Source organism: Canis lupus, chromosome 8 (genome assembly GCF_011100685.1).
Source record: "Canis lupus familiaris isolate Mischka breed German Shepherd chromosome 8, alternate assembly UU_Cfam_GSD_1.0, whole genome shotgun sequence".
Taxonomy (NCBI): domain Eukaryota; kingdom Metazoa; phylum Chordata; class Mammalia; order Carnivora; family Canidae; genus Canis; species Canis lupus.
In genome coordinates this window covers 59,940,321-59,962,980 of record NC_049229.1, presented here as the reverse complement: position 1 = coordinate 59,962,980, position 22,660 = coordinate 59,940,321, and the positions used below count along the sequence as shown (strand labels likewise).

General features: G+C 38.3%; 1 long non-coding RNA gene across 1 annotated transcript; it reads right to left on the bottom strand.

Annotated features, from left to right (window-relative positions):
• Positions 1–6,379: 6,379 nt before the first annotated feature.
• LOC119873018 lies at positions 6,380–22,535 on the bottom strand. The gene is made up of 3 exons (XR_005362937.1): positions 22,394–22,535; positions 21,571–21,728; positions 6,380–8,024 (listed from the first exon to the last, which is right to left on the bottom strand). It is a non-coding gene; the product is annotated as an uncharacterized LOC119873018 (long non-coding RNA).
• Positions 22,536–22,660: the final 125 nt, after the last annotated feature.

Sequence of the window (22,660 nt, the reverse complement as noted above, 5' to 3'; positions counted from 1 at the left end):
TACTGTCATATTTGTTGGTAGTGGCATTGGGAGTATTTTAAAAATGCAGAGCTAAGAAGAATAGTTAGAACACTATTTGAGAAGTTTAATAACAAAGTCATAAAATTAAATGTAGGGGTACCTGGGTGGCTCAGTTGGTTAGGTGTCCAACTCTTGATCTCAGCTCAGATCTTGATCTCTGGGCCACAAATTCGAGTCCCACGTTGGGCTCCATGCTGGTTATGGAGGCTACTTAAAAAAAAAGGTAAAAAAAATTAAATGTAAAGTTGTAGTGGTGACATAAAATAATAAAGATGTTTGTTTTTTTACACTTAAATTCAATTGATTAATTGAATTCAGAGTTAGTTGTTAGGAAGTAAGAAGAAAAAAAATTAATTCAATTTTTAAAAATTTAAATTCAATTAATTAACATGTAATGCATTATTAGTTTCAGAGGTAGAGATCAGTGATTCATCAGTTTTTTTTCCCGATTTTCTTTATTTATTCATGAGAGACACACAGAAAGAGGCAGAGACATAGGCAGAGGGAGAAATATTCTCTCTGTGGGGAGCCCGATGTGGGACTCAATCCTAGACCCTGGAATCATGATCTGAGCCAAAGACAGAGATCAACCACTGAGCCACCCAGGTGCCCCCATCGGTCTTATATAATACCCAGTAAAGATGTATTGTTTGAATATAAGAAAAAATAAACATTTTCTTAGCTTAACCAAAGCACCTGAAACATTCAGTTATTACAGACATGTAGCCCAGCTTCATATACCAGATAAGGTTTACATGAATTTTACAGTGTAAATGTACACAGCTTTCCAGCTTTTTTTTTTTTTGAGGATATTTCATCTACAGAAAGCATTGAATTGCAGTTTGAATATACTTACACAAACCAAATTAAAGAGCTAAGTGAAATATAAAATGCACATTATGTGATTTCTTTGCAAGAGTGGTTATGTGGAGTCTAGGTCCTAGATGTCGTGAATGCACATCAGCACCAACTTTTGGATCTATTGGCCACAAGTGTTGACCTGTTGACCACAACCAGTCTGAATTCAGTTACCTTTTGGGTGCTGAGCTTTGGCTCACACCATACACTAGCTCTCAGAACTCAGTAACTAAGCTAGAACAGTAGTAGTTGAGAAGTCCCATTTTAAACCAACATTGAACCATAGAAAATACGAGTTACCATGTTTAGTGATTGATATCAGTAACACTAATGATGATGATAATATTTAAAACTTTTTAATTGTAATATGTATGTAAGCATCATTTTAAGATTTTTAGTTTAATTCCATTTAGTTAACATATAGTGTTTCTTGGCTTTCTTCTTTTTCTCCCCCTATGATCATTTATTTTGTTTCTTAAATTCCAAAATATGAGTGAAATCGTATGATATTTGTCTTCTGCTGACTGATTTTATTTCACTTAGCATAATACTCTCTAGTTTCATCCACATCATTACAAATGGCAAGATCTCATTCTTTTTCATGGCAAAATAATAGTTCATTGTAAATATATACCATTTTTCTTTATCCGTTTATCAGTTGATGAACATTTGGGCTAGTTCCATAATCTGGCTATTGTTGATAATGCTACTATAAACATCACCATCCCTTCAAATTCCAAAGAAGACATCCAATATGGTCAACAGACACATGAAAAGATGTTCAACATCACTCATCGTCAAGGAAATAAATGTCAAAACTACAACGAGATATCACCTCACACCAGTCAGAATGGCTAAAATTAACACAGAAAATAACAAGGGTTGGTGAAGATGCATTACACTGTTGGTGGGAATGCAAACTGATGCAGCCACTGTAGAAAACAGTATAAAGGTACCTCAAAAAGTTAAAAATAGAAGTTCCCTATGATGCAGCAACTGCACTACTAGAATGTTAAAACTGGAAGAACCTTTCAAAATCATGTAGTTCAACTGTCTCATTCAGTTTAATTATATTGCTCCTTTTCTTGGAGTTATGAATTGATGGGAGAAGACCTGCTACCATCGAAACATAATGACAACTTGTCTGCTTGACAGAAAAAGATAAAAAATAATGAGATACCAAATATTGGTAGGAGTGTGGGGAAACTATGCACATCTCTAATAAGCGTGTATTTAGATTGGCTCAAGCTCAACTTTTCCAGGGTGCAGTCCAGATGATAAGGACCCAAAATTTAAATATATATACCCGTTGACTTAGCAATCTTACATCTAGGTATTTATCCTATGGAGGTAAATGCCCAATTAAACAAAGATAAATTTGTAAAAGGATTTTCACTATAGTGTTGTTTATAAGAGCGAGATACTGGAAACACTCTTATTATTCCTAAATAGTTAATTAATAATTAAATAATTGCAGTACTTCTATGTATCAGAACTATATTAATTGATATGGAAATATTTTTGCAATGAGTTGAATGGGAAAAGCAGGTCAGAGGACATTATGTAGCATACACCTGCATTAATATGCATTTATTAAAGCATGCACATGTCTATACACAGAGATGGGAGGATGGTCACCATGATTGTAACCATTGCTCCTGGGTGATCTGGGCTGATTTTTACTTCCTTCTTAATAATCTTAAAACGTATGGATTGTGGGGCGTCTGGGTGGCTCGGTGGTTGACACCTGCCTTTGGCTCAGGGCATGATCCTGGTCCTGGGATTGTGTCCCTCATCAGGACTCCCTGCATGGAGCCTGCTTCTCCCTCTGCCTATGTCTCTGCCTCTCTCTCTGTGTGTCTCATCAATAAATAAATGAATAAAATCTTTTAAAAATGTGTGGATTGTTTACTTGAGCATGTACTGACTTTATTATCAGAAGAAAATCATAAAACTATTTTTAGTTTGAAATAAGTTAGAAAAATAAGGATCCCACCATATTTGATACTTGGGTACTTGGGTGATACTTAGGTAGTGTCACTGTGCAGAATCCAATTTTACTTTTATTATTTAACCTCACTGCCAAACCAGTTGTGCACATGGTCATAAATACAGAAGGCCCACACTCTAGTTATTTTTCCCACTTTGGTTGTATTCCCTTTTGGCGGTTTTGGGAGTTATCACTGGTCTCTTTTTGAAATAAGTCGGTGGATATATAAATACATAAATAAATAATGAAAATTATTCCTGTCTTTCCCTAATTATAAACCTTACAGCATCATGAATCCATTTTTTTCTTAAATAAAAGCAAATGGTTAGCTATCCTATAGTGTAAATATGTCCTTAAATGACAACCAAACAAAACAGATTTCCTGTCTTGTGATGAAAGAATGTTAAGGACTACCGGGCAAGATGTAGGATGTGTACTGTGTACTGGTTGCCATGGTTTTGGCTGAGGATGGGCTATTTAAGCTTATTCTTAATTTGGATAGGCATGAGTCTCAGCTTTGCAGGGTTAAAAATGGTGCAGAAGGCATGGCTGTTTTTAGATTGAATGGGAGTCTGGCTATAGTAACAGCTAAAAATAGAGGGGCTTTCTCTTTAATTAACCCCTTAGCTACCAAATTGGATAAAAAAATTAATTGCAGTGTATTCTTTTCAGAAAATACAGCTGGCAGGACACAGGGAAAGCTGACATCTAATTATATAGCATTTCTGAGCAAACATCTCAATATTTTAAAAAACTCTGATGTATGTATATGTATATGTATATGTATATGTATATGTATATGTAAAAGGCCTGTTTTAAGTTTTAAATTCAGCTAGTCAGTTCCCATGGCAGCTTTACTCTGTTGAAGGATTTCAGATTTTAACCAAAGAAACATTTTTAGCAGCTAATTTCTTTTTCCATTTGCAAATAGCACTTTGGAGTAAACAGTGGACACTTTATCCTTGTTTCTGGTGTCCGCATTATTTCATGTGGCATGTTATGCATTATTAAGAAAATGCAGATGGACTCTGCATGAAGGGCTTTGACACTGAAAATAGAAGAATTTATAAAGTCTCGATAAATAAGTGTATGCTAATTTCCACTCAAGATTTCCAACCCCTCTTTTTAGAAACCCTGGAAGCTCTTTGATGGACGCTTGGTGGTTTGGAAAGTTCATTCAAACTAGAATCAGAAAACAAAAGGCCTAGTTCCAGTCCTGTCCCTGACTTGGTTCTGGGATCTGGGGCAAATTACTTAATCTGCTTGGGCCTCACTTGCCTTTTTGTAAACTCTTCAGTTTTGAGGATACTGGGACCAGATGAATTGTCTACTTTAACAGTTTATTTCCTATTTTTAAATAGTTGAATGCATTCTTCAAATAAAACCCAGGGGCACCTGCGTGGCTTAGTTTGTTGGGTGGCCAGCTCTTGATTTCAGCTCAGGTCATGATCTCAGGGTCCTGAGATGGAGCTCTGTGTCAGCCTCTGTGCTCAGCAGGAAGCCTGCTTCAGGATTCTCTCTTCACTTTTATTATTTTCAACATTATGTGTTAGAAAAACTGTTGCCTTGGGGCACCTGGTTGGCTCAGTCCAAGTGGCTCAGAAGTCCAAGCCCCACTTTGGGCATAGAGCTTAAGAAAAAAAAAATCTGTTACCTTGATTTTCCTGTTATTTGACCTCAGTGGATACTGATGTGAGTCCTCTTCCACTGCCTATTTGTTATGAGACCTCACAGTAAAGTGATTTACTGCTCAATGCATCTCTTGCTATTTTGTCCATTTACAAATGTTTATCACTTAACTCATTGTTTCATAATTAAAAATAGTTTATATTCTTTTTGAAATTTTTTATGGCACTAGATAGCCCACGAACTCCATTATCCTGAGTAATATAGAATGTTGCTTATAAGGATCATTTGTTTGTTGTCAATGTTAATCCAGCCTCTACCTGTATTTATGCAGAATGCTTCTGCTTTTATTTACAGAGGAAGTTGCAACAGTGAGAAGAACTCTGGTTGGATCAATGACTTTTGGGCTCATGTGGAGAAAGCTGGGGAAATGAATTTTTTAAAAAGAGTTTATTTATTTATTCATGAGTGACACAGAGAGGGAGGTAGAGACACAGGCAGAGGGAGAAGCGGGCTCCCTGTGGGGAACCTGATATGGGACTCAATCCCTGGACCCCGGGATCACGACCTGAGCCGAAGGCATATGCTCAACCACTGAGCCACCCAGGCATCCCCAAATAATATTTAAAAAAATATGTATTTATTTTAGAGAGATAGAGAGCATGAGCTGGGGGAATGGCAGAGGGGGAGACAGAGAGAGAATTTCAAGCAGATTCCACACTAAATGTGGAGTCCAGTGGCAGAAGAAGGGGGAGGGGCTCAATCTCATGACCCTGAGTTCATGATCCAAACAGAAGTCAAGAGTTGGAAGCTCTAGGCGCCTGGAGAAATGAAGATTTTGTTGAAAACCTGATCATTATTCTTTTTTTTTCTGATCATTATTCTATGTGTACTAGATATGGGGCCACTGATGAGAAGTAGGAATAGAATGAAGAGGGCAGCAAATCTCAGACTTTCATTATCTCAAACAAGATTCAACAGGATCAACAATGAAGGCTTTCTCTGACTCTTGCCTTGATTTCATGTCTCTAATAGCTGTGATCTGAGTAGGAATGAAGTGTGGTGTCATCTGCAGCTAGAAATCATGAGGGGTTATGGGTGCTCTGCTGCAAAGGTAAAATAAAACCCAGTAAAAGTACTATAACTTAATAATGTGATTTTTATGAGAACAAAATATTGTGTACATCCCCAGATGCTTAAAACTAACATTTATATTGTACTTCCCAAACCATTATCGTGGTTATAAATAGTTTCTCTACAAACTATTTATAGAGACATCACATCAACCACCCACCACACGTTAAAACAGAGCACTATTTTAACACAAAGGCAACTTTACAGAACAGCAAGGGAATTGGTAGTGGAAAGAAAGGATAGGCTGGGAATGACAGGCTAGAGACTTAACTGATTTCTTCCTTTTCTATTTTTAACCTTTAAAGTGGAATATATATTCAGAGAAATGTAGGTAAGTGTCAGCTAGCTGAATTTTCAGAAACTTAACACATTCATGTAGGTTGCAGCCATATCAAGAAACAGAGTATTTAAAACCCCCAAGTCTTCTGGGCACTGTCCTCTCAAGGTTACCTGGTGTCTTGTCTTCTAATTGCACAGGTTAGTTTAGTTTGTTCTTAATTTTTGTATCAATGGAATGCTGCAGTATGCACTTTTTTGTGGCTGGTTTCTTTTCTTTCTTTTTTTTTTTTAAAGATTTTATTTATTTATTCATGAGACACACACACACACACACACACACACACAGAGAAAGAGAGAGGCAGAGACACAGGCAGAGAGAGAAGCAGGCTCCATGCAGGGAGCCCGATGTGGGATTCTATCCCGGGACTCGAGGATCACGCCCCGGGCCGAAGGCAGGCGCCAAACCATTGAGCCACCCAGGGATCCCTTGTGGCTGGTTTCTTATATTTAATTTTATGTTTGTGAGGACTCATCTGTGCTGTCTGTTCATTCTGCTACACAGATTCAAATTGTGCCACTGTAACACAATTTATTGATCCATCCCACTGCTGATGGGCCTTTTGGGAGTTTTTGGTATTTGACTGCTATGAATTGTGCTTCTAATGAACATCCTTGGTCATGTCTTTTGGGTATACTTTTAGGAGTGAAATTACTGGTATAGAAGAAGCACATGTCCACGTGAATAGGTTCTGGCACTTTTCAAAAAGGTTGTATCAAGTTATACTCTCAACAGTGGTGGGTGAGGATCCTGGTTGCTGTATATACTTTCCAACATTTGTTATTTTTCTAGTGGGTGTGTGGTGCTATTACATTATGCTTTTAATTTGCATTTTCTTGATGACAAAGAAAGTTGAGCACCTTTTCATACGTGTATTGGTTATTTGGATAGCTCCTTTGTGAGGCATGTCCGTTCAGGATCTTTGCCCAATTTTCTGCTGGTTGTTTATCTTTTTCTTATTGATTTGTGAGTGTTCTTTATATATATTGGATGATTTCTTAATTTTCTTACATACAACGTGCTTTTAAGTGTTTCGGTTTATGCTAGGTATGTTTTTCATGTTTTCAGGTATTCTTTTAAGATTTATTTATTTATTCATGAGAGACACTGGGAGAGAGGCAGAGACATAGGCAGAGGGAGAAGCAGGCTCCTTGTGGGGAGCCCGATGTGGGACTCAATCCCAGGACCCTGGGATTACAACCTGAGCTGAAGGCAGATGCTCAACCACTGAACCACCCAGGCGTTTCATCATGTTTTCAGGTATTGCTTATGCAGAATATGCATCTATACGCATCTTAGATCACTGTATATTCAGTTCTGAAAAGCTTCTAATGACACTTAGGTAGAAAAATAACCTTATTCCAGAATGAAAGTGCTGAATGCAATCAGCTACCACAAAATGCATCATCATTATTTAATGACATTTTACATTCATGATCTATTTTTTATTTTCAGCTTTTTCATATTGTTTGATTCATTGCTTAAAATTGAATATGAAGATAAGAAAGACAACCTTGTCTAATTTGCTTTGAATTTGTTAGAATAGATCATGATGTCTCATTTGGGGACGTATCTATGATGAAGTTCATAAAAAGATGAAAAATTCTGGTTTGGGTTTAAGTTTTGCAACCTACTAGTTTTTCCTATATTAGTCAAAATAGGCTTGAAATCATGATATACTTGGAAGGACATTTGCCATTTTTAGCTGTCCAGTATCCTTTTGGTGACAGCACCCAGTATCTTTTTTGGAGGGCTATCCCGATCACAGTTGGTACATATGTGTTGATTCTACCAATGGCTTCAACAGAGAGCAGTGACTCAGACTTGACCAAATGAGTACCACATTCCTCAGAGCATAGTCCGTGGTTCAAGGATGGCTATGTGACTCATTAGATCCAATGACATGTAATGAGATCAGTTCTGGGACTATGGAGGGAAAGGAAGCCTCTTCCCTGCTGGCCTTGACTTCAGGAGGATGTGAAGTAGAACTGCTGTGACCATCTTGCAACCTTGAGAAAATATTCTGTTGAGATCAGAGCCAGACCAGAAGAAGGAGAGCTAAGAGATAAAGAGAAATGGAATTGAAATACTATTTTGAGTCCCCGGATCAAGCCATGAGTGAAGTCAATAATATCTGGACTTCTCAGTAAGATGAACCAGTAAATTCCTTTTTTTTTTTTTTTGAACCAGTAAATTCCTTGTCTGCTTAAGATGGGTTGGATTTTTTTTTTTTTTTTACACTTGAGATTGAAAGAGCCTTTGCTGATGCAAATATCTTGCCCAGATGGGGTTTTCAACCTTGCGTGTACTATACAAAGTAAGGTGATGATATAGTCTTAAGCAAAGCCTTCTCTCTGAAAGGAAAACACTGTTTCAAATGATAGTTTTAAAATTTAGGTACTGGGATTTTAATATTCTTATAGGGTTTGCGTATAGAATTAAAAGTTTATTATAGTGGTAATGTTTGGTTAGGGTATATTGGGTAGAGGGAGATGGGAAAAGACAAATGTGTGTCCTGTCTATGGTGATGAAAAATCACTCTGCTTCATGAGACTGGTTCCCAGACACCTGTCCTTAGGCCTGTTCTATCAGAATTCTGGGAGAAGCTTGATGCAAATATACATTTTGGTACTCTATCCCTGGAGACCTGGATCACTACATATGGGATGATGCCTAGAACCCATCTTTTTAAACTCCAAGATTGGGGAACCAACAGGATTTCCCTCACTAATCCTGGGGCACAGATGCCCAGTCTTCTTCCAAGAATTCTGAACCAAACAAGGGAAGACACTGGGCAGAAGAAAGAGACAGGAGAGAGAGAGATGCAGAGAGGCTGTTAGAGAAACATAACTGCTAAAGGATTGAAGATTGCTGGGGTGGAGTTAGTGGAGAGAAGTGAGTACTTATGTTAATATGGTTTTTTATTATTTTATTTTTTAAAAAAGATTTTTATTTTATTCATGATAGACAGAGACAGAGACATAGGCAGAGGGAGAAGCAGGCTCCATGCAGGGAGCCTGACGTGGGACTCGATCCCGGGTCTCCAGGATCACCCCCTGGGCCGAAGGCAGGCGCCAAACCGCTGAGCCACCCAGGGATCCCCTAATATTGTTTTTTAAAATCAGAGTTTTCTATAAATGAAATAAACTGATCCGGAAATGTGAAGGTACTTGTGTATTCTTCCCTTCTTGGATACTTCACTTATAGGGAAGAGAATGAAGAGAGGTCGTTCTAGCTCTCTTTCCTGTGACATTGCTGGATCAAAATATGTCATTGTATTTTGTACACATTGCTCTTTGTATGGAGCCACAAAGAAGACATCAATTCCACTTTTATTTAGCTGTTGATACAATAGATAAGAAAACACTGATTTTTAGTCTTCTCCAGGAATTTTCTAATTCTATCGTCTATTGCCATACACATCATATATACTAAATATAATAAATAATGTAAATATAAAGGGTTTCTTCAAGGATACATGCTGATTTCAAATACAGTTTTTAAAAATATTTTATTTATTTATTTGACAGAGTGTGTGCGCACACGTAGGCAGAGCAACAGGCAGAGGGAGAGGGAGAAGCAGACTCCTCGCTGAGTGGGTGGAGGGCTCAGTGCAGAGCTCCATCCTAGGACCCTGGTATCATGACCTGAGTCAAAGGCAGACGCTTAACCAACTGAACCACCCAGGTGCCCCAAAGAGCTAACCCTTTTCTTACAGCCCTGAGAGTATTACATTATACTTGACTGTTATCACTTACATTTTAGGAAGGAGGGAAACAGAATTTGAACTATGTTTTATCTGAATCCACGTCGTAAAGATCTGTGAATATTTTTTATTTTTATTTTTTTATTTAATTCAATTTGAAAAAAAGTATTTTTTAAATTAAAATAAAGTTAAGTAAAGACAAAGTGGGGTAGAACACACTGTGGGAACTGTCTTTCTGGTGTTGCTTTTTTATATTCTGTCTCAGAATTTAAGCAAAATATGATTCTTTCCAATGTCAAAATAGAAGAGCATTTTTCTCCTAATCAAGCTCAAGTCCTTTGAACAATTGGCTTGAATCTCTCTTTGTGTGTGTGTGTGTGTGTGTGTGTGTGTGTGTGTGTACATTGCCATTTACTGACCTTCTTGATCAAACTACAATAAGAAGACTTGCACATAACCACAAGATGTGTAAATTTGACTTCCTTATCTGGCACATGAATGTATTTATTATTGTGATAATTGTGGCTACTCTGCATCTGGCAGCACAGTATTTAGCAATCTAAATAGCTATCTTAGTTACCTTACAATGGAAAAAGCATGGATTTGGAATCTCATTTGGATCCTGCTACTAATTAGCTGTTATGTTAGCAAATTGCCAAGCTACTCTGGCCCTCTGTGTCCTCCTCTATTATTAGAGGAGCTGAAATCAGTGATGCATATATAGGCATAAAAGTGAATGGGTCTGGGATTCACTTATAGACATTGACTCCCAGGAGACACAGACAAGGAAATAGTACCTTTATCTTCTGATCAGAACCCCCCAAATAAGAAAACAACTAGAGGAAAATTTATTATTTCCTAAAGACACAAGGCAAAATAAATCCTATTGGTCATCCTTGGAGAGTGCTAGGGAATCAACATCTTATTGTGAAAATTGGTACATACAGAGAAAGAGTTGAGCATCTATCCTGTCTCTCCTGTACAGTCTCTACATCAAGGTGGTCAAATAGTTTATGAGGGAAAGTTCTTTTTACAATAGTTCCAGCTAGGGGCGTCTGGATGGCTCAGTCAGTTGAGCGTCTGCCTTCGGCTCAGGTCATGATCCCAGCGTCCTGAGATTGAGCCCTATGTCTGGCTTCTTGCTCATTGAGGAGTCTGCTTCTCCCTCTCCCTATGCCCCTTTCCCCTGTTCATGCTTTCTCTCATGTGTGCTCTCTCTCTCAAATACATAAATAAAATCTTTAACCCCCCCAAATAATAGTTCCAGCTAATAAATGCAAAAAGAGAGGTAGAATTAAGATATCATAATTTTGCAACCTCAAATGGAGATTCTGGGCAATGATCATTAATTAACATAAAACAGTTGGGGGTCAAGCGAACAGGGAAGTTCATAATGGGTAGATCAGGTCAATAACTCCTGAAACCATTGGCTGATCTTTGTGTTGCACAAGAAGACATCCAGGCATTAGTGCCATGCAGTGCCATCCCAAACCCCACCTAGGAAGTATTCTCACCCAAACTATTGAAGCTGAATCTGCTCGAGATCTAATTTCTAGCTTACAGGAAACATGGGAAATACGAGCATATTGAAGACACTCAGGGATGGATTAAAATCCTGGAAGTTCTACCATGCAAATGACCTGAGCTGGTTTCTTCAATGAACAAACTAGAAGGAAAAAGAAAAGGAGAGGGAACTCATAGGTGATGAGAATTAAGATAGGTAGGAACCAAATATAGAATGCACATTTTGTTTGGATCCTGTTTCAAACAGCCAACTGAAGAAAGAAGTTGCATATGAGAAAATCAGGGGAAATTTGAATACTGACTAGATATCTGATATTATCAAGGATATGTTGTTAAGATGAAAAATGGCATTTTCTTATGTTAAATACTTTTCAAGTATTTTTGATGGAAAATATGGTGATTAGGATCTGCTTTGAAATAATCGAGTGCCAGGGTGATGGGCGAAACTAGAAATGAAAAAAAAAAGAAACTAGAAATGAAACCAATTGATTATGTGTTGATGGTTATTGAAACTGAGTTTGGGAAACATGAAGGTTCATTATATTATTCTCTCTGCTTTCATGTGTGGTTGAGGATTTCCCTGAATTAAACTTTTTTTTTTTAATAGGAAAGAGTAATGAACACTGATTAAATCGTATACTTATCATTCATACTGGTTTACAGGTTTTTGGATCTACATTTTTATAAGTTCCATGTGGCTGCCACAACACATTGACACAGCTGGGTGGATTAAAATAATAGAAAAGTATGCTCTCACACTGCTGGAGTTTAGAAGTCTAAAATCCAGCAAGGTTGTGCTCCCTCCATGGGCTCTAGGGGAGAATCCCAATTTTTGCCTCTTCCAGCTTCTAGTGGTGCTAGCATTGCTTGACTTGTAGGTGCATCACTCCAGTTCCTGCTTCCAGGGTCACATTATCTTCTTTTCTTCTTGTAATCTCCCTCTGTCTCACTCTTTTTTTTTTTAATTTTTTAAAATTTATTCATGATAATCACAGAGAGAGAGACAGAGGCAGAGACACAGGCAGAGGGAGAAGCAGGCTCCATGCACCAGGAGCCCGACGTGGGATTCGATTCCGGGTCTCCAGGATCGCGCCCTGGGCCAAAGGCAGGCGCCAAACCGCTGCGCCACCCAGGGATCCCCTCCCTCTGTCTCACTCTTATAAGGATATTTATCATTAGATTTAGGGCCCATTCAGATAGTCTTGGTTGATCCTTAATTAATTAATTATTAAAGTTTTAATTTAAATTCCAGTTAGTGAATGTACAGAGTAATATTAGTTTCATGTGTGCAATATAATGATTCAACAGTTCCGTATAACACCTGGTGTTCATCACAAGAAGTGCCCTCCTCAATCCTCATCACCTATTAAACTCATTTCCCCCACCTACCTCCCTGCAGTAACCATCAGTTTGTTCTCTATAGTTAACAGTATGTTTCTTGTTTTGCCTCTCCCATTCTCTCTCTCTCTCTGTCCCCCTTTGTTCATTTGTTTGGTTTCTTAAATTCCACATAAGAGTGAAATCCTATGGTATTTAATTATATCCGCAAACACCCTTTTCCTAAATAAGGTAATATTCACAAATTACTAAGATTAGGACGTGGATATATCTTTTTGGAGGTCACCATTCAACCCCCAACAATGATAGACTTCCATAAGAAGATTTGAGAACTGATACCCAAAAGGAGTGGTTTAGTCTTTCTTAATTTGATATTAAAGAATAATTGTCAGATGGCACCTGGCTGGCTCACTCAATATAGAGCATGTGACTCTTGATCTCGGGGTTGTAAGTTTGAGCCACATGTTAGGTATAGGGATTACTTTAAAAAATACTGTCAAAGTTATCTCTAATTCCAAAGATGTGAAGTATCCCTGATTTCTTCATTTCTACCTTAAATAGAAACTATTTTATTTTTTCATTGATTTCTATACTCTCATCTGCCATATTCTACAGTGGTCTTCTTACTATAGAAATGGATCCCTAAGAGGATAGCCTTTACTGTGGTCTTCTTACTGATGTTGCTGGCTTTCAATCTTATCTCACTTCATTCCATTCTCTATGAAAAAGCTGGAGTAAAAAAAAAAAAAAAGAAAAAAGAAAAAGCTGGAGTAATTAAAACAAAAGAAAACAAAAACTTCACAGATTTAATCATTGCTCCTTCCTTGCTCAGTACATGAAATGGTGGTCTATTGCTTCCAGAATAAAATCCAAACTCTGAACCATAGCTTCAAAGCTTGGAGTAATTCAGACCCCAACTCTTTGTTTACAATTATTTGGGGACATTCACTTTCTTGCTAATGACTGTTCACCCCCCTGACCTCCCTTAAACACGCCAAGTCAATCCACCAAATGTAATTCCTAAACTAGGTAATTTTTACCACTGGAATTCTGTTGATAATGGGGTAAATTATTGTTTCATAAATTCACTTTTTAAAAAAAAAGATTTATTTATTTATTATTTTAGAGAGAGAGAGAGGTAGAGAGCATGAGTGGAGGAGAAGAGGAGAGAGAGAATCCCAAGCAGACTCTGTGCTGAGCACAGAGCCCATGTGGGGCTCCATCTTACCACACTTGGAGCACGACCTGAGCCGAAACTAAGAGACGCTCAGCTGACTGTGCTACCAAGGTGTCCCAAATTGTTGTTTTATAACAGACACAGTAATTTATGTTGAATACAGATACATTAGAAAACATGTAAACAAAATGTAAATGATCTCCTCCCCTCCCTCATCTAAGTTTCTAAGAAGATGACATTTTGGGCTATATCCTTTCGGAATCTATGTTTAATTATCATAAGTAAAAAAAAAACAAAAAAAAAAAACAAAAAAAAACAACAAAAAAAAATTATCATAAGTAAATTACTGTATCAATTGATAACCTGCTTTTTCTATTTAACAATGAATTGGAAATCTATTTTCATGTTATATATATATAGCTTTATCATTATTTAGGCTTTTGATCCATATTTCTGCATCACCTTAAACAAAGACTTGTACCAATTTGCATTCACATCAGCAGTGCATGAACGTGCTTATTTCCCTACATCCTTGGAAATTTTTGTAATCTCTGCCAATCTGAAAGATGAAACACAGCACCCTATTTTTTCAATTTGCATTTCTTGAATGGTAGTGAGGTTGAACTTTTTTGTTTCTGATATTGCTCACCTCTAGTTCTTCATAATTGTGTAATTAAAAGTGTTCGCTTACATTAAAAAAACGAAACAGCAAACTATCTAAGGAAGAGTCATGTAAGCCACTCCGCACTGCTTTGTAGAGATCCTACCACCCTGCCCTGTGTTAGCATTCCATCAATGCTTTGAAACTGTTCATGCTTGTCTATTTGAGTGTATAGTCTGAGTTTTATTGTTTTCATTAGGGAAGTCTTTATTTTCTTCTTGTAAGATATGAGTTATGAAAAACCATTCATAGTATTTCAAGGTACGGTGTCTGATACGGTGCTGTGGATTTTCCAATGTACCGCACGCTTGCGGATTCAGTGATGCCAGAGATTGCAGCAGGACTATGTTTAACTGTCCAAGGTCCTGAAGTCTCACATATTTTTATTCTACAATCTTGTGTATTATTTTGAACTCTGAGTGACTTTCTATTACCTCATACTTCTTTTTGTCCTCTTTCAAGTATGTTTTTCTAAGGTTAGTAAATTTGGGTGTGGATCACTTGACTGAATAGAGAAATTTTACATGTGATAGAGTGCCAAATGTTTTAAGAGCTACCTAAAAAAATCACCAAAACAAATAAATGGGCTTATGGTTCTGATTGTGAAACCAAGTATCTTCAAACATAAACAAACATGACCCAAGCCACAGCTGAATAGAGACCTAATTATGAATGGAGGTTTTAAAGAAAGAGGTGAGTAGACCAGGTCCTCAGGAATATGAATAAATAGTATGGAAAAAACTAAAAAATCAGGAGTGTTATACTTATACTTAAAATTAAAAAGAACCTGTAAGATAAAAGGGAAAGGAGGAAACAACGTTTTGTTTTAATGGAAAATATGGAGAGTCAAGGAACAGGATGTGCCATTTCATGAAAAGGAATGGTGGCACTGGAAAGACATACAGTTTGTACTATTTTTAAAAAATCCAGTTCTTACCAAATACAAAGGTCAGCTGTGATCAGATATGTAGCTCATACACCATCTGTGATGGGAGGAGGAAAGTCAAACTAGACCAAGGAAGGAAGTGTCAGCATTTATTGAATGAGTGAGCACTCTATGTGGCTTTATAAAAATAGGCCCAGTACAAAGGGAAAAATAAATGAGAAAAGATAGTTCCTTTCTTCCTTAAAGAGATAGGGCAGACTCAGAAAGACAGGACTCAGAATCTGAGACTTTAACTCTTTCATTGAACAACAGCTCAGAAAGGCTAAGTGACTTGCTCAAGGTCACACAGCTTATAAATGACAGAGCTGGGAGTAGGAATTAGGAGTTCCAATCTCTATCATGGTGGTTTTTCCACTCTGACAGCTGTCAAAAGTGTAACATTCATATGAATGAGCATGCACTAATGTTAGATGCAGAAATAGGTAATAAAACGGAAGGATGATAGAGTTAATGGTATGGAAAGGAACTTTGTGTGAATTGGGGGAGACATGTCTGGTTTGATAAAAGTTTTAAGGAGGGCAATGAAGAAGACAGATGTGATGATAGATCCAAAGTTACTGAGGAGAGCCCCATAAACCATATGCAGGCATATGGGTCCAATCAGAGCAAAGGCTGGAGGAATGTGTTCAGGAAATAAAGGACAAGAGAGTCATCAGTGCTCAATTAGCTAGAATGCATCTGAAGTAAGGAGTTTCAGACAATTGAAATTTCTGATTATGTATCTTTGGTTTTCCCCCCCACAAGCTACAACCTCTTCCATGGTTGAAAATGTCTCTCAAACACATTCCATTTTCTGAAGACTTGAGGCCTGTCAGGATATCTGTGTTCCTGTCCTGACTCTGTCATGGACCAGCTGTTTGCCCTTGGGAAAATCATCTTACCTCTCAGGACTTCACTGCTGAATCTGTAAAAACAAAGGGCTCCAGTGCTAGGAGGTTTCCACTTTGCATGAAAGAATCATCTGGGTCCCTTGTTAAAGAAGTAAATCCCCAGACAACCATCTTAGATCCATTGAAACAGGACTTCCAGAAGCACTTGGACCATGGAAGCACCAGGAAAGTTTGGAAAGCTCTCACTACATGATCTCTGAAGTTGCTGCTACTAATGATTATACTCTATGATTCAGCTTTCTCACTGGAGTAAGCTCAGAATTTCTAAAGTAACTACATCTCTGTTTGATGGACTGGAGATCACTACCAATATAAACAGTGTAAGGATCTGTAGCTATGCATGAAGAAAGGGCAGAAAAATGGATAAATACACTAACCTCCAGTTACCTCTTTTGAATATAAAATTTAATAAATGAGGTCTCTGATGTTAGCTTTTAAAATTCTATTTGCCAGAAAAAATACTCTATATCCAATGTGCCTGCATTACAAATAAAAGTCTCAGCATCAAAGACAGAATATAGTAGGTGACGCTATCTCCTAAGGATTAAGTAGAAGAAAGTAAACCATCTCTGTGAATTTCACATCCTCTCAGTAGCTTTTCTAATATAATAAGTTTCCTAGCTGGTCAGAGTTAGAAGGTGATACTTTAGAATTCAGTAATATTTAATATTAATATTTTAGAATTAAATTTATTGTTTCCATCATTCATGACTCAAAAGCAATGGATATATCACTACAAAATTAAGTTAAGCTAAATGTTATGGATTTCATAAAAGAACACAGCTAGAATGTTGCAGAGCTATGATAGTTTGATCTTCTATTACTGAGAAAAATAATGAAAACAAGAGAAACTGAACACGTCCAGAAATGACAAACATAATAATAAGATAATAAATAATAATGATAGACTGCTTTAAAATTAATTTGGGGGCCCCTGGGTGGCTCAGTTGGTTAAGCATCCAACTCTTGATTTCAGTTCAGATCATGATCTCAGGGTTGTGAGATTGAGCTCCAAGTCGGGTTCCACACTCTGCCCCTCCCCTTGCTTGTGCTCACTCTTACTCTCTCATGAATAAATAAATAAATAAATAAATAAATAAATAAATAAATAAATTAAAAAATTAAGTTGAATTAATGTATGGTATAAAGTACTAAATATTTGTTTTACAAAAATTGACCTTGAATAATTGGAACCCACCATGTACTCCTCCTGCTCAATGTATCCCATCTATATATTTTATATAAGGGGCCAGAGCATGCAGTTATGAAGTTTCTGCATTGCATCAAGCTGAAGGAATGAACAGGGACTAAAGGCCAAGCCAAGTTTTGGACACACTCCTATGTTTTCTTGTATCAGTATGTCCTCCTTCACCCCACCCTCCAGCCCCAGGGGGTATCTTCTGGTTTGAACAAAGGCAGTGTCTACAAATCAAGCCGTGCCATGGTGCTTTTTCCACTGGAGGGAGTGCCATTCTCTAATTGCCATATTGACTGGCAGGAACTTTGCTTATATTATCATATAGGATAGCAGTGGCCATTTAGACTTGCAGTGACCTTGTTTATATCCTAGCAAATACAGGATTTGACCCTTCTAAGATGTTGCTGAGGGCAGATTTAATTCGGTGAGTTCTGATGAGCCAGGGTTTTAGTACGGTGCAATGAATGATGGGGTAATAATTGATGATGGCTTTCTAAAAATGTTGGATTCTTTCTAACTGAAGGTTATGGTCACAACTTTTGGAATCCAAGGATATGGCTCTTTAGAGACTCTTCGTGAAAAAATAATTCCCCATATTTGGAAAGAAATGAAAAAGCATTATCTTCCATAAAAGATACAATAATACTCCTAGAAATTACAGTTGTCAGCTTAACTTTGATTCCTGATGGAAAGAATGGTTCATATCAGTAATTATTTTTCAGGTCAGAATAGATCCATATTTCAATATGTATCAGTAACATTATATGACTATTTTAAAAATGCAATATCAGACTCTAAATATAGAAGTATTACATAAACTGGACGGAGGTCCTCTTTCTATAATCAGCATTATTAATCGACCACTGAAAGAGTAGAGCAGACCTAGCAACATAATGTGGTTGTGCAGAAGTGAGTAAGACCTGGAAAAGTCAAAGTAATTCCAACAAGACTGCTTATCTGACTACTGTAAGATGACTGCACATTTGGTTTGGTGTGACTTTAGGAACAATTATAAAGGCTTTCCCACTGCCTTTCCTGCTCACCTCTTCCCCAGTACTTCTTTTATTTGTTTGATGATGCCTGATGGTCTAAGATTAATATTCACTTTGACAGGGGGGAAGAATATAAGGAATTTCAGAAGGTGGGGAGATGCCAATGCAATGGGAAAAGGATACAGATGGTTTAGGCTGCAATTTCCAGTGAAACTGACTACTCCAGAGATCAAGATAATTTTATGTAATTTGCTCTGGGTAAGAAATGGTAATTTGATCTAGAGATGAGTGAGGGCCTGGTGTGATTTCTTGATTTCTTTCTTTCTTTCTTTCTTTCTTTCTTTCTTTCTTTCTTTCTTTCTTTCTTTCTTTCTTTCTCTTTCTTTCTTCTTTCTTTCCTTTTTTTTTTTTTTAGGATTTTATTTATTCATTTGAAAAAGAGAGAGACTGAGCAAGTGTGAGAGGGTGAGAGAGCATGAGCAGAGGGAAAGGGAGAAGGAGAAGCAAGCAGACTCCCCACTGAGCAGGGAGCTTGACATTGGGCTCAATTCCAGGACCCTAGAATTCATGACCTGAGCTGAAGGCAGTCCCTTAACCAACTAAGCCACCCAGGTGCCCCTCCTGGTTTGATTTCTACTTTCATTCCTAACTAGCCATGTTTACTTAGACAAACCATTGGCCTTTCCAAGCTCCAATTTCCCCCTTAACAAATATTTAGGTGCCTAGATTATGTCAGGCATTGTTTTAAATGAAATCATGATGATAAGTGTGCCCATCTGCTACGATTGCTATGAGGAATAAGTGACGTATTCTTAAAACATGCTTGCTATGTGCTGGCAGAGTAAGAAAAATCTGATGGCTTAAGTAATAAGAATGATCCCTTAAATCTGCAAATGCCTGCACAGTTTACAAAGCACTTTCACATCTATTGTCTCCTTAAGCAACTCTGGAGTTACAACTAGCCAGATATTTAGTACCCCATTTTGTAGATGGAAGAAACTGAGTAAAGGTTGGCACAATTCTCCTGCTTGGTTGCACTTTCTACTCAGGAGGATAGGATGACTGGCTAAAATATGCATAAGTTGGTCAAATATTTTGTACTTCTTGCTTATCTTTATTTTATAGATGGAGAAGATCAGTAAGGTTTGGAGAGATTTTGACCTTATCTTTTGGAAATTTGTAGTAAAAAAGGTGCTTTGAAGTGAGGGCACCTGGCTGGCTGGTAGAGCATGTGACTCTTGATCTTGGGGTTGTGAGTTTGAGCTCCACGTTGGGTGTACAGATTACTTAAAAATAAAATCTTTAAAATTAAAAAAGAGATGCTTTTAAGAAAAGTATGAGTTGGCCAAATTCGTGTATATATTGGTAAAGGGGTACAAAAAGTTACCTGATATGAAGAAGGTGTTGGACAATTTAATCTCTAATAGGTAAGGGTATTGTTGTTCTTCATCTTCATATAAATATTGAATATTTTTTAAAAAATTTTATTTATTTATTCACAAGAGACACAGACAGAGGGAGGCAGAGACATAGAGGGAGAAGCAGACTCCACACAGGAAGCCCAACGGGGGACTCGATCCTGGGACTCCAGGATCATACCCTGAGCCAAAGGCAGACGCTCAACGGCTGAGCCACCCAGGCGTCCCAGTATTGAATAATTTAAGGAAGGAAAAGATTTAGACCAGAAGTGAGAAAAACTCTGGCCTAAGCTAAGTATCTTAAATTTTGAAAAAGCCCATCAATACAGAGTTTGCAATCTCTTTCACTAGATCTATTTAGTATTCTTTTTTTGTATTTAGTATCTTTTCTTTAAAAAAAAATCTTTAAATTCATTTTAGTTAACATATATTGTTTTATTAGTTCCAGGGGTAGAATTTAGTGGTTTCTCATTTGCATATAGCAGTACCCGGTGCCCATTACATCAAGTGCCCTCCTTAATGCCCATCACCCAACAACTCCTCCCCACCTCCCCTCCAGCAACTCTCAGTTTGTTTCCTAGAGTTGAGAGTCTCTTGTATTTAGTATTCCTGAATGGTCATATAAATTGGAATCCTATTCAGAGGTGGAAAATTGAACCAGGAAGTATCTTGAGCTGACTTCTTCCAAATCTCGTTCTATGATTCAGCAAACATCTAGATGATTTAATGGTAGGAAAGTTCTGACACTACATTTGTTCTAACCATTTTCGACCAAACAAATATTTGCTTGACGGAAGCAAAAATGAAATGAATCTATTTCAAACATTCCCATTGGATGCGGAGACTATGTCCCACCCCATACTGAGCAAAACCTTTTCTATTGGCCAGATTGTCCCAAGCCTTTCATTGGTTGCTTGAGAGAAGCATCTGTCAATATGCTGAGACAGTAGATCCCCCTTGCAAAGAGATTTTCAACTCTTTTCAAGCTGAAAGACTTTGGGAAAAAGACTCACCCATAAATAAGTAGGTTATTGAAAACAGGCATGACTTCTACGTGCCTTAAAAGTTTGGTTCACGTTAAAACCTTCCTAGAATGACATGAAAATCTGAGCTCATTCATAATGGTGTGTACCTTACTGAATTCTTCTCCTAAAATTTAGTAAAATAATTTATGTGCTTCTCCAATCGGTGTACATATGTAAAAACACTCATTTATCCCTGAAACATGGCCTTTTGGGGGACAAGAAACAAAGAAATGTTCTTTGACTAAGGCTAGGACTAAGTCTGGGGAGAAACTTGAGTGAGCAGGGATACAACTGCCTTCTGTTCCATGGATATTGTCATTGATGCTGAATTTATAGAAGGTATTGAGTTCTTTTAATGATCTGCTGTGGTCAGGAATCAATAGAATACACTAGAATAAAATGCACTAGATAGAAATAACAAACAAATGCAATCTCTGACCGCATTTTGGTTATTACCAAACAGCACTAACTTTTCTGTGTGATTGAAAATTTTAAAAGTAAAAAAGTTCAAGGGGAAAAACAAAAATAATTCAGCTCCATCTCTTAAAAAAAAGAGTTACCTGGGATTATGTTCTGGTGGTAACTGAGAGTGAGGGAATCACCTTAAAATGTGTTTCATAAGAAGCAAGATTACAGCTTTGTATATATTTGGTAAAATGTTGGGCACGGTGCCTTACGGAAGCATAAATAATATTTTCTTAAGGACTAAAATGTAACAGAGAAACTTACAAGGGAAGAGGAATGCAGCTCCTCATTAGGAAGCACCCTCATCAGCCTGATGACGCTTTAAGTACAACTTCTTTGGAGTTCATAATACGTGGTCTTCATTCATCCGCAGAGGTTTGAGTCACCAAAATAAATCTTCAGGGTTCAGTTCACGGAGTTTGCTATTGAGCAGTAAGACATAGAACACCCTCTGCCCTTTAGCTACTGATGTGTCTCCAGCTTTTCCAAGCCCAAAGCAGAACCCGAGATTAGAGCAACATATACTTAAGGGTGTGTTTTGCAGATGCTGGTTGGGACATGAAGCCAAATGGAGGAGTGATTAAATGCGGAGAACAAAGTGGGAACTTCACTGGGGAAAACATTTCTGGGGAGGAGAAATTTTAAGTTAACTTGAATGCATAAGCTTGTCGGTCCTACCACAGAGTGGGCGCGTAAGGGGTGTGTGTGTGTGTGTGTGTGTGTGTGTGAGTGTGTGATATCTGCACAAAAGGACACGGAAACCTCTTTGCAGGTCTTTGGAAGAAAAAGACCCGGAGGTGTCCTGCGCGCGGGGGGGGGGGGGGGGCAGGGGTAATTGGAGAACATCTCAGAAGGTGGGGATTTCTTCTGGCTTTAGGGAGAAATGATGAGAGCAAAGGGAAACGTTCAAAGCAGGTTAATGAATTCATTCTGGTATCCGCGAATTCAGAGTTGAGGCTCCCCCTGCTCCGTCCTCCCGCTTCTGTTTGCCCAACCAGCTCTAAGCAGGGCTCCCCAAGCTGCTTCATCACTCCCCGCTACCCTCCGTCCAGGACCTCCCCGGCCTCCCGCCCGACTCCGCGCTCACCTCTCCGCGGGCTCAGTGGTTCGGTGCCAGCCCCCGCCCCGCGCGCCCCTGGAGAGACCGGCTCCCCGCGCCCGGGGCCCCCCTCGCCTCTCGCGCTCATCCCGGACTGCGGCGCGGGGAGGGCGCTGGGGAGCCGCCAACTCGCCGCAAACTTCCTCCCGGGAGGAGCCTGGGGCTCGCCGGCTTCCCCGAGCGCTCCCGCGCGGGGCCACCGGGCGATCGCAGAGACCCGGGCCCCCGCCGCACGCTGGCCCGCCGAGGCCCTGC